The sequence below is a fragment of the Lytechinus variegatus genome, chromosome 5, assembly GCF_018143015.1.
Source record: "Lytechinus variegatus isolate NC3 chromosome 5, Lvar_3.0, whole genome shotgun sequence".
In the NCBI taxonomy this organism is placed as follows: domain Eukaryota; kingdom Metazoa; phylum Echinodermata; class Echinoidea; order Temnopleuroida; family Toxopneustidae; genus Lytechinus; species Lytechinus variegatus.
The window spans coordinates 25,784,897-25,794,534 of NC_054744.1; positions in this window are offsets into that span (position 1 = coordinate 25,784,897).

Below are 9,638 nucleotides of genomic sequence, written 5' to 3' on the forward strand. Positions count from 1 at the left end.
AAAGTTGGCGACAAAACATAGGTACCATGAATAAAGAAATAAAGAAATAAAGAAAATTCTGACGAAATCAAGAGGTGATCTGTCGTAGACAGACCACCTACAAATAGATCTTGCTATCCTTGTTCGTTATCCCTCTCATTATTCATGTAATTATAGTTGCATGTTTTGTTACGTGTGAGGTTTGTTTGTTTTGCAGACTGAGAACCATTGAAGTGAATTGCATTTACCATTGCCTATGAAATTTTCAGTCTGTGGTTTACATGTGAAGCAGCAAGATAATTATGTGGTGAAGTTTGAAAAGAAAGTTGATAGACTTCTTGATTTTAAATATTTAAGGATGTGTCATGGTAAAAATCTAACTGCTTTAATTAGACAGGTTCTGTGTTCGTGTTGGGGTTGAGTGTTTTAGTCAGTGTACCATTTGATTTCTCCAGAATACCACTGACATTTGTAGTTTTATTCTTTGTGGTACATTCCAAGCACAAAGATGATGGCTTGTTTTTATGCCCCCCGCGGATGAAGTCTGGGTGGGGCAAAAAGCGTTGCCCCTGTCCGTCCATTCGTCCGTCTGTCTGTCCCCCCACTTGGTTTCCATGCAATAACTCGAAAAATAGTCAACAGATTTAAAAAAATTTGGGTGTTTAGGGAGACGACACCAAATACAGGCCAGGTTCGAATTCGGAGTCTGCAGGTCAAAGGTCACAGCTCATTAAATATGCGAGTTGGTTTCCGCATGATAACTTATGAAATATTCAACAGATTAAATTCATTTTGGGTGTGTAGGGAGATGACACCAAAATAAGGCTAAGTTTGAATTTGGAGTCCGCAGGTCAAAGGTCACAGTTCGCGAGTTGGTTTCCGCATGATAACTTACAAAATTTTCAACAGATTGAAAAAAATTGGGGTGTGTTGGTAAATGACACCAAAATACAGGCTAAGTTTGAATTCGGAGTTCGTAAGTCAAGGTCAAAGGTCACAGCTCATTATACATGCTAGTTGTTTCAAAGGTCTAAATTTGTTCATTATATATATATATATGCATATTGGTTTCTGCACGATATTAAGTTCAATCATATTGAATGAATTTCTGATCGTGTTAAGGAGGGGCATCTGTGTCCTTTGGACACATCAAATTTCTAGTTCTTCATGCCTCTCTGTATTGTAGTTGGTAGTAGGTTGCTAGATGAAGTATGTTTTCATGATTTCCATCCGTCCATCCCACTCACCCATTGCATTAATTGCAATTGCTAATTAACACTAGACGGATCATATTCAAACTTGTCTCATAAAGGAGTGACGTGAACTAAATAGTTACAGGGATATCAAAGTCAAAAGTCACAGTGGTCATGATATACCTGTACGGGACCTGTTCTCTCTTTTGGGGTACTTTTTTCAAACTTGATTTGTGAAATTGTTGATACGTCACGAACTTGAGAATACTGTACAGCACTATCATTTGTTTTTCTATTTCTAAAAGTAGGATCAAAGATAGATCTTGTACCATCCAGGAGGTTTTGATATGTCAACTTTGTGGCCACAAGCAGACTTTTGATGAAATTTGGTTCTTTTGGGACAAAGAGAACCATGATTCCTTGTTTGAGAGAATGAAATGTCTTGAAGCTGTTTTATCATGTTACAGTCATACATGTAGCCTTATTCTTGAGGATAAGATCAAATGTTGACAGTTATGTTTCAATATTGGAGAAAAGAAAAAAAAAGAAAAGAAAAAGATGTACGTGTGCAATGGAAAGTGATCTTTTATAGTTGATACTTTCCAGATATGGTTGATGTGTTTTCACAAAGGATGCAGCTGTTTAAAGAATTGGCCAAAAGAACATTTTGTATTTTTATGATGCAAATGTGTTTGATAATAATACTGATAATAATGTTAGATGTATTAAGCGCATAATAACTAATACTTAATTCTAAATGCGCTTTACAATAAAATATAGTAAACTAAACTTATACCATCTACAGGAGCTACAACAATACAAAGAGTCTAAATAACAAAATAGCATACATATGTTATTAGGAATAAAAAAGGTGGGTCTCTTTATCTCTCAAACTGAGAAAGGGAAGATATACTTTATTGCTAAGGGAAGAAAATTCCAAAGAGCTGGTGCTGTAGATGCAAATGCTTGATTACCATATGTGTGTGTAAATTAACTGGATGTACTGTAAGGAGATGTACTGTTAGGAAGAGGATCGAAGTGTACGTAATGGATCGTGCCTATGAATCAAGTTTGAGATTTCTATCTAGGATTTAGTTTGAATGCAACTCGGGCAATCGAGTGCAAGTCCCAAATACGCGTGTATGATTGGATGAATATAAATTTGAGTTTCATTTGATAGTAACTCTTTCTGTAATGGGCCCCAGCCGTATTTAGGACTACCAGTGTATGATATACAAGAGGGCGATGGGCAATTTTGCCCTAATGACAGCCCAAATTGCCTTTAGAATTCCCCCCAAATGCATGCTGTGGGGTGACCATTCTTTCTAGAGTCACCCCAAGATCTGTCACAAACAACATTCAAGATTATTTAGAAATCAATATGGCAGAAAGATAATATTTGCCCATGATGCATAATTCTCTTGTTACCCCATAAAAGAAACGCTTAAGATGAATAAAATAGCCCCTAAAATACAAAAATTATTTCAAACGCTGAGGACTAGCATGTTTTTATTTAGGTGTTGGGCCCATTGTAGAGAAAGTAGTAATGTCAATCGCAGTTCTATGAAAAATGCCATTACAACAATCATCTGCTTATCGGAGTCGTGTCAGGAAAAACAATTCAATGTATTTCAATTAATATGGATTTATGCTACAAATCTAAATTAAATAGGCATAATATGGAGCTAACAGACACTGGTTTCAAAGAAGATTGGCACGAAAGTGCTCTGAAGATCTGGGAAGCGCTTCTTAAAAGGACATATTGGATTATTTATCCGACTGCTTCCAGAGGAACTGAGCTTCTCAGGCATCTCAGCCATTCAAAATCAAGGAAAGATGTCAGATCTGACAGCTTGTCAGATGACAAATATTGATGAGACGCTCCCCTGGTATTCCACTCACGATTCTTTAGAATTTGTCAAGAAAAAAAATGTATAATTTTTCACGTTCATTTCCAATTATGAAATTTCGTTACAATTTCACAAAAGCCTTATATCGATAGGTGTATTACCCACCTGTGTGTCTGCCATGAAGAATAATATCCTATCTAATTCAACAATCTCTTACCTAAGGGAGTAAACCTGGGGGAGTAGAACCCATCAGCATATTTACTTCAAACCTCTCACTGTATAATTAAAAAAGAGCTGATGTTACACCCTCCTGCCATCATGCAGGTCAATTAGAAAGATTTATGGAGTTCTTTCTTTATTTTGCATAGATATTTCTTGGGATTTCTCATCAGTAGATTATTGAGCTTAATTGTGCTATTTCTGGATGCATCTAGGTTTCTTCAGATATGAGTCCTTCTTTGCTAGGAGCAAGTTGTTTACTTCATTTTATAGGTGACTCGTGTTTATAAATAGTAGTAATTACATTCGGTTAAGCCCTTTCAGTTACCTAACCAAAATTGGCCGGTTTGCATAAGGAAAATGTTTCTTTGTCAGCGACGAGAAATAATACTGTTATTCATTGGAGGTTTTTTTTTTATAATATCGTTATGATCATATTATATGTCAATTGTAGGAAAGAAGCATCTAACTTAAATTTACACAAGAACCCAATGTGGGCAATATTTTTTAGATTCGTCATAAAGCTACGTTTAGCAGGAAAAAATAAATGAAAAAAAACACAAAACGGAATGATTTTATCAATTGGGCTGAGCAATAAATGTATGCCATTACTGGACTCAAAAGTTTGGTTTTAAGTCATATGTATAAAAGTAATTAAATATTTGCGAGATGCCATCCTAGTCCATGAATTGCACCAGTACTTGCTAATCTACTGAAGATGTTGATATACCATGGCAACTTCTTAATTCGAATGAGAAATGTTATATTTTAGATATTAGCAGGGAACAGTGTTGTGCCTAAGGCTGGAAAGCCCATGCCAAGGCCAGGCCATCTGGTGCCAGGGACAAGGCCTATGTCTAGTCCAAGGAAGACCTTTTATTTCAGACCTCTGAGGCCAAGGCTAAACAATCTTTTTAGGAGCTTCTATTAGAAATAGTACATGATAATACCTTATTTTTTCTGAAATATTTCCCAAACTTGTCCTTTTCATTCAGAGGACCTGCCCCTAAGGACAACATCAAGGCGAAGACTTCCATGCCACTGCCAAAGATAAGAAGTACAAGGTCAAGTCTAAGGCAGGCCTCGAGCACTATTAACAGACCCCCCTCCCCATAAAGAATAAACAATGAAGTAAATAAATAAATGAATAAATGAATAGATGGATAGATAGATAGATTGATAGATATATAGAAGATAGGTAGGTAGGTAGGTGGTAGGTGGGTGGGTGGGTAAGTAGGTAGGTAGGTAGGTAGGTGGTAGGTGGGTGGGTGGGTAGGTAGGTAGGTAGGTTGGGTAGGTAGGTAAAAAAAAAATGAAATAAATGAGAAAAAAAATGGACTACTGATTTACTGGAAAAAAAAAGGTTGGAAATATTGGAGCTCTCACTGGCATACACTTACTGATGATGATGATGGAGATGATAATTAAACATGAACTTTCATAGCACGATTTTCCATTAGATTAAATGTTGAAGACAAAGAAGCAGGAAGAGAATGAATATTTAAAAGGCGGATTTAAAAATACTTTAAGGTTGCCCTGTTTCTCTTAGAGGATAATTGAGATGGTGGTGTTGATAATGATACATGTACATGAATACTTTATAGTATCATTCCAATCCAATTGAATGCTCAAGGCACTTTGAAATAAACAGTGGCATACAGGGGAAAAAAATGGAAATCTCTCGTTCAGCTGCAGTCTAAAACAAACAGGACTCTAGGCTAATTTCAAATGAACCTTGGTATGTGGGATTTTACTCTGAGGAAGAGGAAAAAGCCTTAAAATCTTCTTATGAGATTCAACATTATACTAACTGAATTCTTTTCATTGACCCCCCCTGAAATTAAAAAGAATTTAGACATTATTCAAGCCCATTTTGACTTGATTAATGACCATAATGCTTTGACAATTTATTGAAATGGTAGGTTTCAAGATGTTGGATATGTTACAGCCAACTTTCATTGAATAACTTCTCTTCATAGACAGAAACAGATAATGATAATAATGATAGTAATAATAATTATATAAAGAACATAGTCATACTAGTAGGCCTACATTGAGAAGCCTGACTTTCTGACCTCAGAACAGAATATCATCAGAGTGATCTTAGAGTGTGGCAAACCTTTATTTGTCCACTCAATCACATAGAATGATCCTCAATGAAACATTGTAGCACTTCTGTTGTCGCATAAATGGAAATTTGTCATAAATAGCCGACCTCCGACCTACGACACAAATTCTTTAGGCCTATCGAATCCCCAAAGCGGAGAGTACGTTTCTCACACGATATGTTTCTTTTCTCTAGAGCTTAGGCCAGATTTTGTCCTCAACCAACAAAAATCTGTCCACAAATCACAGAAAGGCTGTGGTATCTTATTGTTGTGTTCACAGCAGAGTCAATAATTTGATATGTGCTAATTGATTAAACATTTACAGCTTAAGTTGAAATGAAATAAAAATTAATATCAGTGGACTAAAGAGAACATTGAAACTTAATAATTGTAATAACTTATCAGATACCCAAGAGGCACTTAATAGTTAAGTAAACCCCTTTTCCTCTTCCCCATCTGTCATTTTTTCCCCGCGGACTCCATCATGTCGATATCTTGGAATGAGAACATGGCACCCTAAAAGACAGAATTGGAAGATTGTAGTCAAAAGTTATTTATACGGGGTCTGTATGCGAGTCGTAGGACCAGTTTTCTTGGGACTTTATCTGTCTGTGAGATCGGAAATCACAACTGGCCATGAAGGGTATGCCTTTCACTGTTTTTATCATGTTACTTTCCCCAAGCACCTGTGATTTCACAACATATTCCCGGTCTGCTTCAACCGATTCAGCGTTTCCTTCAATACTTGCATCTTGCGTTTTCATGAAAAGGGAGGAAAATATGAGTGGAAAGAAAATATTTTTTCCGTGACTGCCCGCCCTTTTCTCCTCGTTTGTTGCATTCACACTTTCCAATTGTTGAACATGCCCCGTCATGTACAAGAACGTATTCGTGTTTCAAAATTCTTGATAATTACAACATAGGCCGAATCTGTCTGTCTCAACCAGCATTTTGTTTGGATATTTATGTGTGATGATGATAACAGTGATAATACCTTGATTTACATAGTGCCCTTTTCCAGAGAATAGGAAGTGCAACTATTGTTACCCTGGTTTAGCTAGAGCTGGTGCTCATCTGTCCTAGACCTGTTTACCAGAACAATATGTCATCATACACCGAAGATAATTGGTTGAGGGAAAAGGGGCGGATGAAAAATTATTGCTCCATAAAATAGTAGCTGCTATTTGCTTGATACAGAGGAGAATGCCTGGAATGCAGGATTGTATTAGTTATAAAGGGAAAATATAAGGGGCAGAACTTGACATATTTGGGCAAACAAACAATGTGATATGGAAAGTTAGGGGTCAAGATCATCAAGTTTAGAATACTACTTAAAAGCTTTTGGTTTACTTTACTTTATGTGGTTTTAAACCACCAGTAATTTTCGTTTGACTTTGGTTTATTATTCAAGGCATCATCTCAAAGCTCTGGTTCATTTTATTACTAACTTTTAGTTAACATTGTAAATTACTAGAAGAGCCTCGTAATGTTACATTGTAGGCCTACATGTATATTCTAACAAGGTGATGTTGATACAGTATTTGCCGCTTCATTTTGTCTCATCAGCTCACGAAGTCTGGTTTAATTTGATCTGAGGTTGGGTTTTAACTATGGATAAGCGACTGCGACATGAATATTTAACATTAGAGGTTAATGTGACTCTCGAGTCATTCCTAACTGTTTGGGAAGGATAAATAAGGTAGTTGTCTCCTATGAAAAGATTGGGAAAGATCACATCAAACATAAGAAACAAAGTTAACAACACTTTGATATTATTGTCTTTCCATAATTTAAGCACAGAGTTTTAAACGCGACTTCAGAATATGGGTCCTAGGCTTATGTCTTAATGCCCATTTGGTCTAATAACCCATAGTCCTTTGCTTTTGTGGACTATGTGGCATAATATCATTTTATACAATATGTTTCTCTCCAATCAGTAAATGATAAATAGATGTGGTTTTTCAATAAATCTATGACGATTCATTGTTCTTTATTGTTATTTATTCTTCCTAAAAGAAATTGGCCTATTAATTCGATTTTGTATATATATCTGCTACTTGTTTATTCTTTTTTGATGTAACTTTTTTATTTTTTGCCAATCAGACAAATTGTTTGTAAATTTTGTGATTTGATATTGATTTCCTAATAAAACATATAATTATAAAAAATAAAAAAAACAAATCTATGATGATGATGATGATCCACATCATCTGTATTGCGTCATATTTCTGTTAAAAATACACAGTAAAAGCGCTGTTTAAAATTTTATACAAAGCTGTTTACTATATGAACCTTGCAGTATTTGTTTAACCGTTTAAACAATCATGTTTAATTTATTAAAAATTAGATATTGAAAATTAAACTTTGTTGCTTTTTGTTGCTTAAGATTTAAACAGTTGTTTAAACTGTTTAAACAATTTATGTAAGGTTCATATAGTAAACAGCGTTGTATAATTTCTTTTTACTGTGTATTCATAGGCACACAAGCATTCATATGTTTCAGAGTTAAAGACTAATTACAAACCCAGATTGAACCTTTGATTATGGCATTTAGAAAATGGTATATATCTTGAGATTTTCCGTAGAATATTCACTGTACTGTAGCTGTGTTGCTTTGTGAATCGGGCTATAAATGTCTTGCCTCATTATCTCCCCAAGAAATTGTTTGTATTGCTGCCATGGTATCATTAGCCTTGGCTAATTTCTTAAACCTTCATGTGAAAGTTAGAGAAAACAAGATGTTTGTTTTCATGCCCTCCGGATATTTGACAAGTCTCAGACATTATTTCTGTAATATGAATGTATTTCATACTGTGAGTGACCCCCACGATTGGCGGGATCTTTATTTTGATTTTCTCCTTGTACTATTATTCAACTTCTTTATTTTCCCAGAATGATTAAAGTCAGTTGTTTATGTTATTTTGATGGTTTCAATCGCTGAACAAAGAATCAAAAGAGTGCACATGCTATAAGGATTCAACCCAATTTTCATGCTTTCTTGTCCAGTCTTTTGTTCACTCTTCTATATTGTTATCTTTACTTGTCCTAATAAACCTTCCTAATTGTGCATTCATAAATGTTTTACATCTTATTCAAAGCGAAGAATTTGAGTTATGTGCATTCAAAGGGTTTGCCATGCTTTCTTTCATTTCTGCTGAAGTCTAATGTTTGTGCAATTAATGTGGAAATTATTTTTTTTTCTTTCATTTTAGAATGTTTACCTTCCACCATATGTATTTTTTTTCTAGATCACACTTCTCTTTTAAAAACAAGAGAATTATTCCTGATTGGTTCTTCTGGTGAATTATTTGTTCATGCCTTGGGAATGGCTTGTTATCAAGATTGTTTTGTCTGATTCGAGCTCTCTTTTCGTACTTGGGCTATCAAGAGTCATCAGCTTCTAAGTTAATGTTTCTGGGGTCAAAGGTCAGAACTTGTTTGTCTCATGTCTAACCTGGGGACAGTGTTTATTCAACAGAGCGCAGCAATAATAGTGCCAATTTGAAGAGGTCAGGTAAAGTGCCTGGCAGATGGAAAAGGGTGGGGGGGGTTGATGGTTTGAGGGAAAGAGAGAATCGGGAGTTAAATGAAAGCTTTCGGCTGTGTTCATACAAACTTTAGATCAAGAAACAAAAAACATGAATCAGGTTTGTTGCCAACAATTTGTGATGGTATATACTATTAAGATGGATTGTGAATTGTTCATTGTTTTATTTGATTGATAAATTCATTATTTATATATTTATTCAGTCATTTGTATATATATAGTTATTCTATTTTGTCTGGGGGGGGGGATGGGGGTCAATTGTTTTATCTTCAGTGTGCTTCATATTTTGACCTCTTGAATATCCATAGGTCAACTTCACTATAGCCTATGTGTTCAATGGAAGGCTAGTGAAGAACTTTGCTGCAATCAAGCAAGTTAGTCAGAATCATGTTCTAAAATGCCTTTTCAGCATCTGATGTTGCATCCTCAAAATACGTTTCTAACCCACGATGCTTGCTTGAATGCAACCATAAAGAAATTGGTATGCAAGCTATTTTGGTTTGGGTGCAGGTAAATGGAGACCAATGCGTCCGGACTGTTTAACGCATCAATCAATGGAGAGGGTAGTAGCCGGTTGCAAACCATTAAGGCCGATTGGGGTATCGGGGCATGATGGAATGAAAGTCAATGAGTGATTTCATCATGTCATTTTATTCTTGGCTTTGGAAATACCTGACATGACTAAAATGTTCGAAGCTGTCTGCCAACTAACCAACCCCCTATTTCTGGTTATCGTTTCATT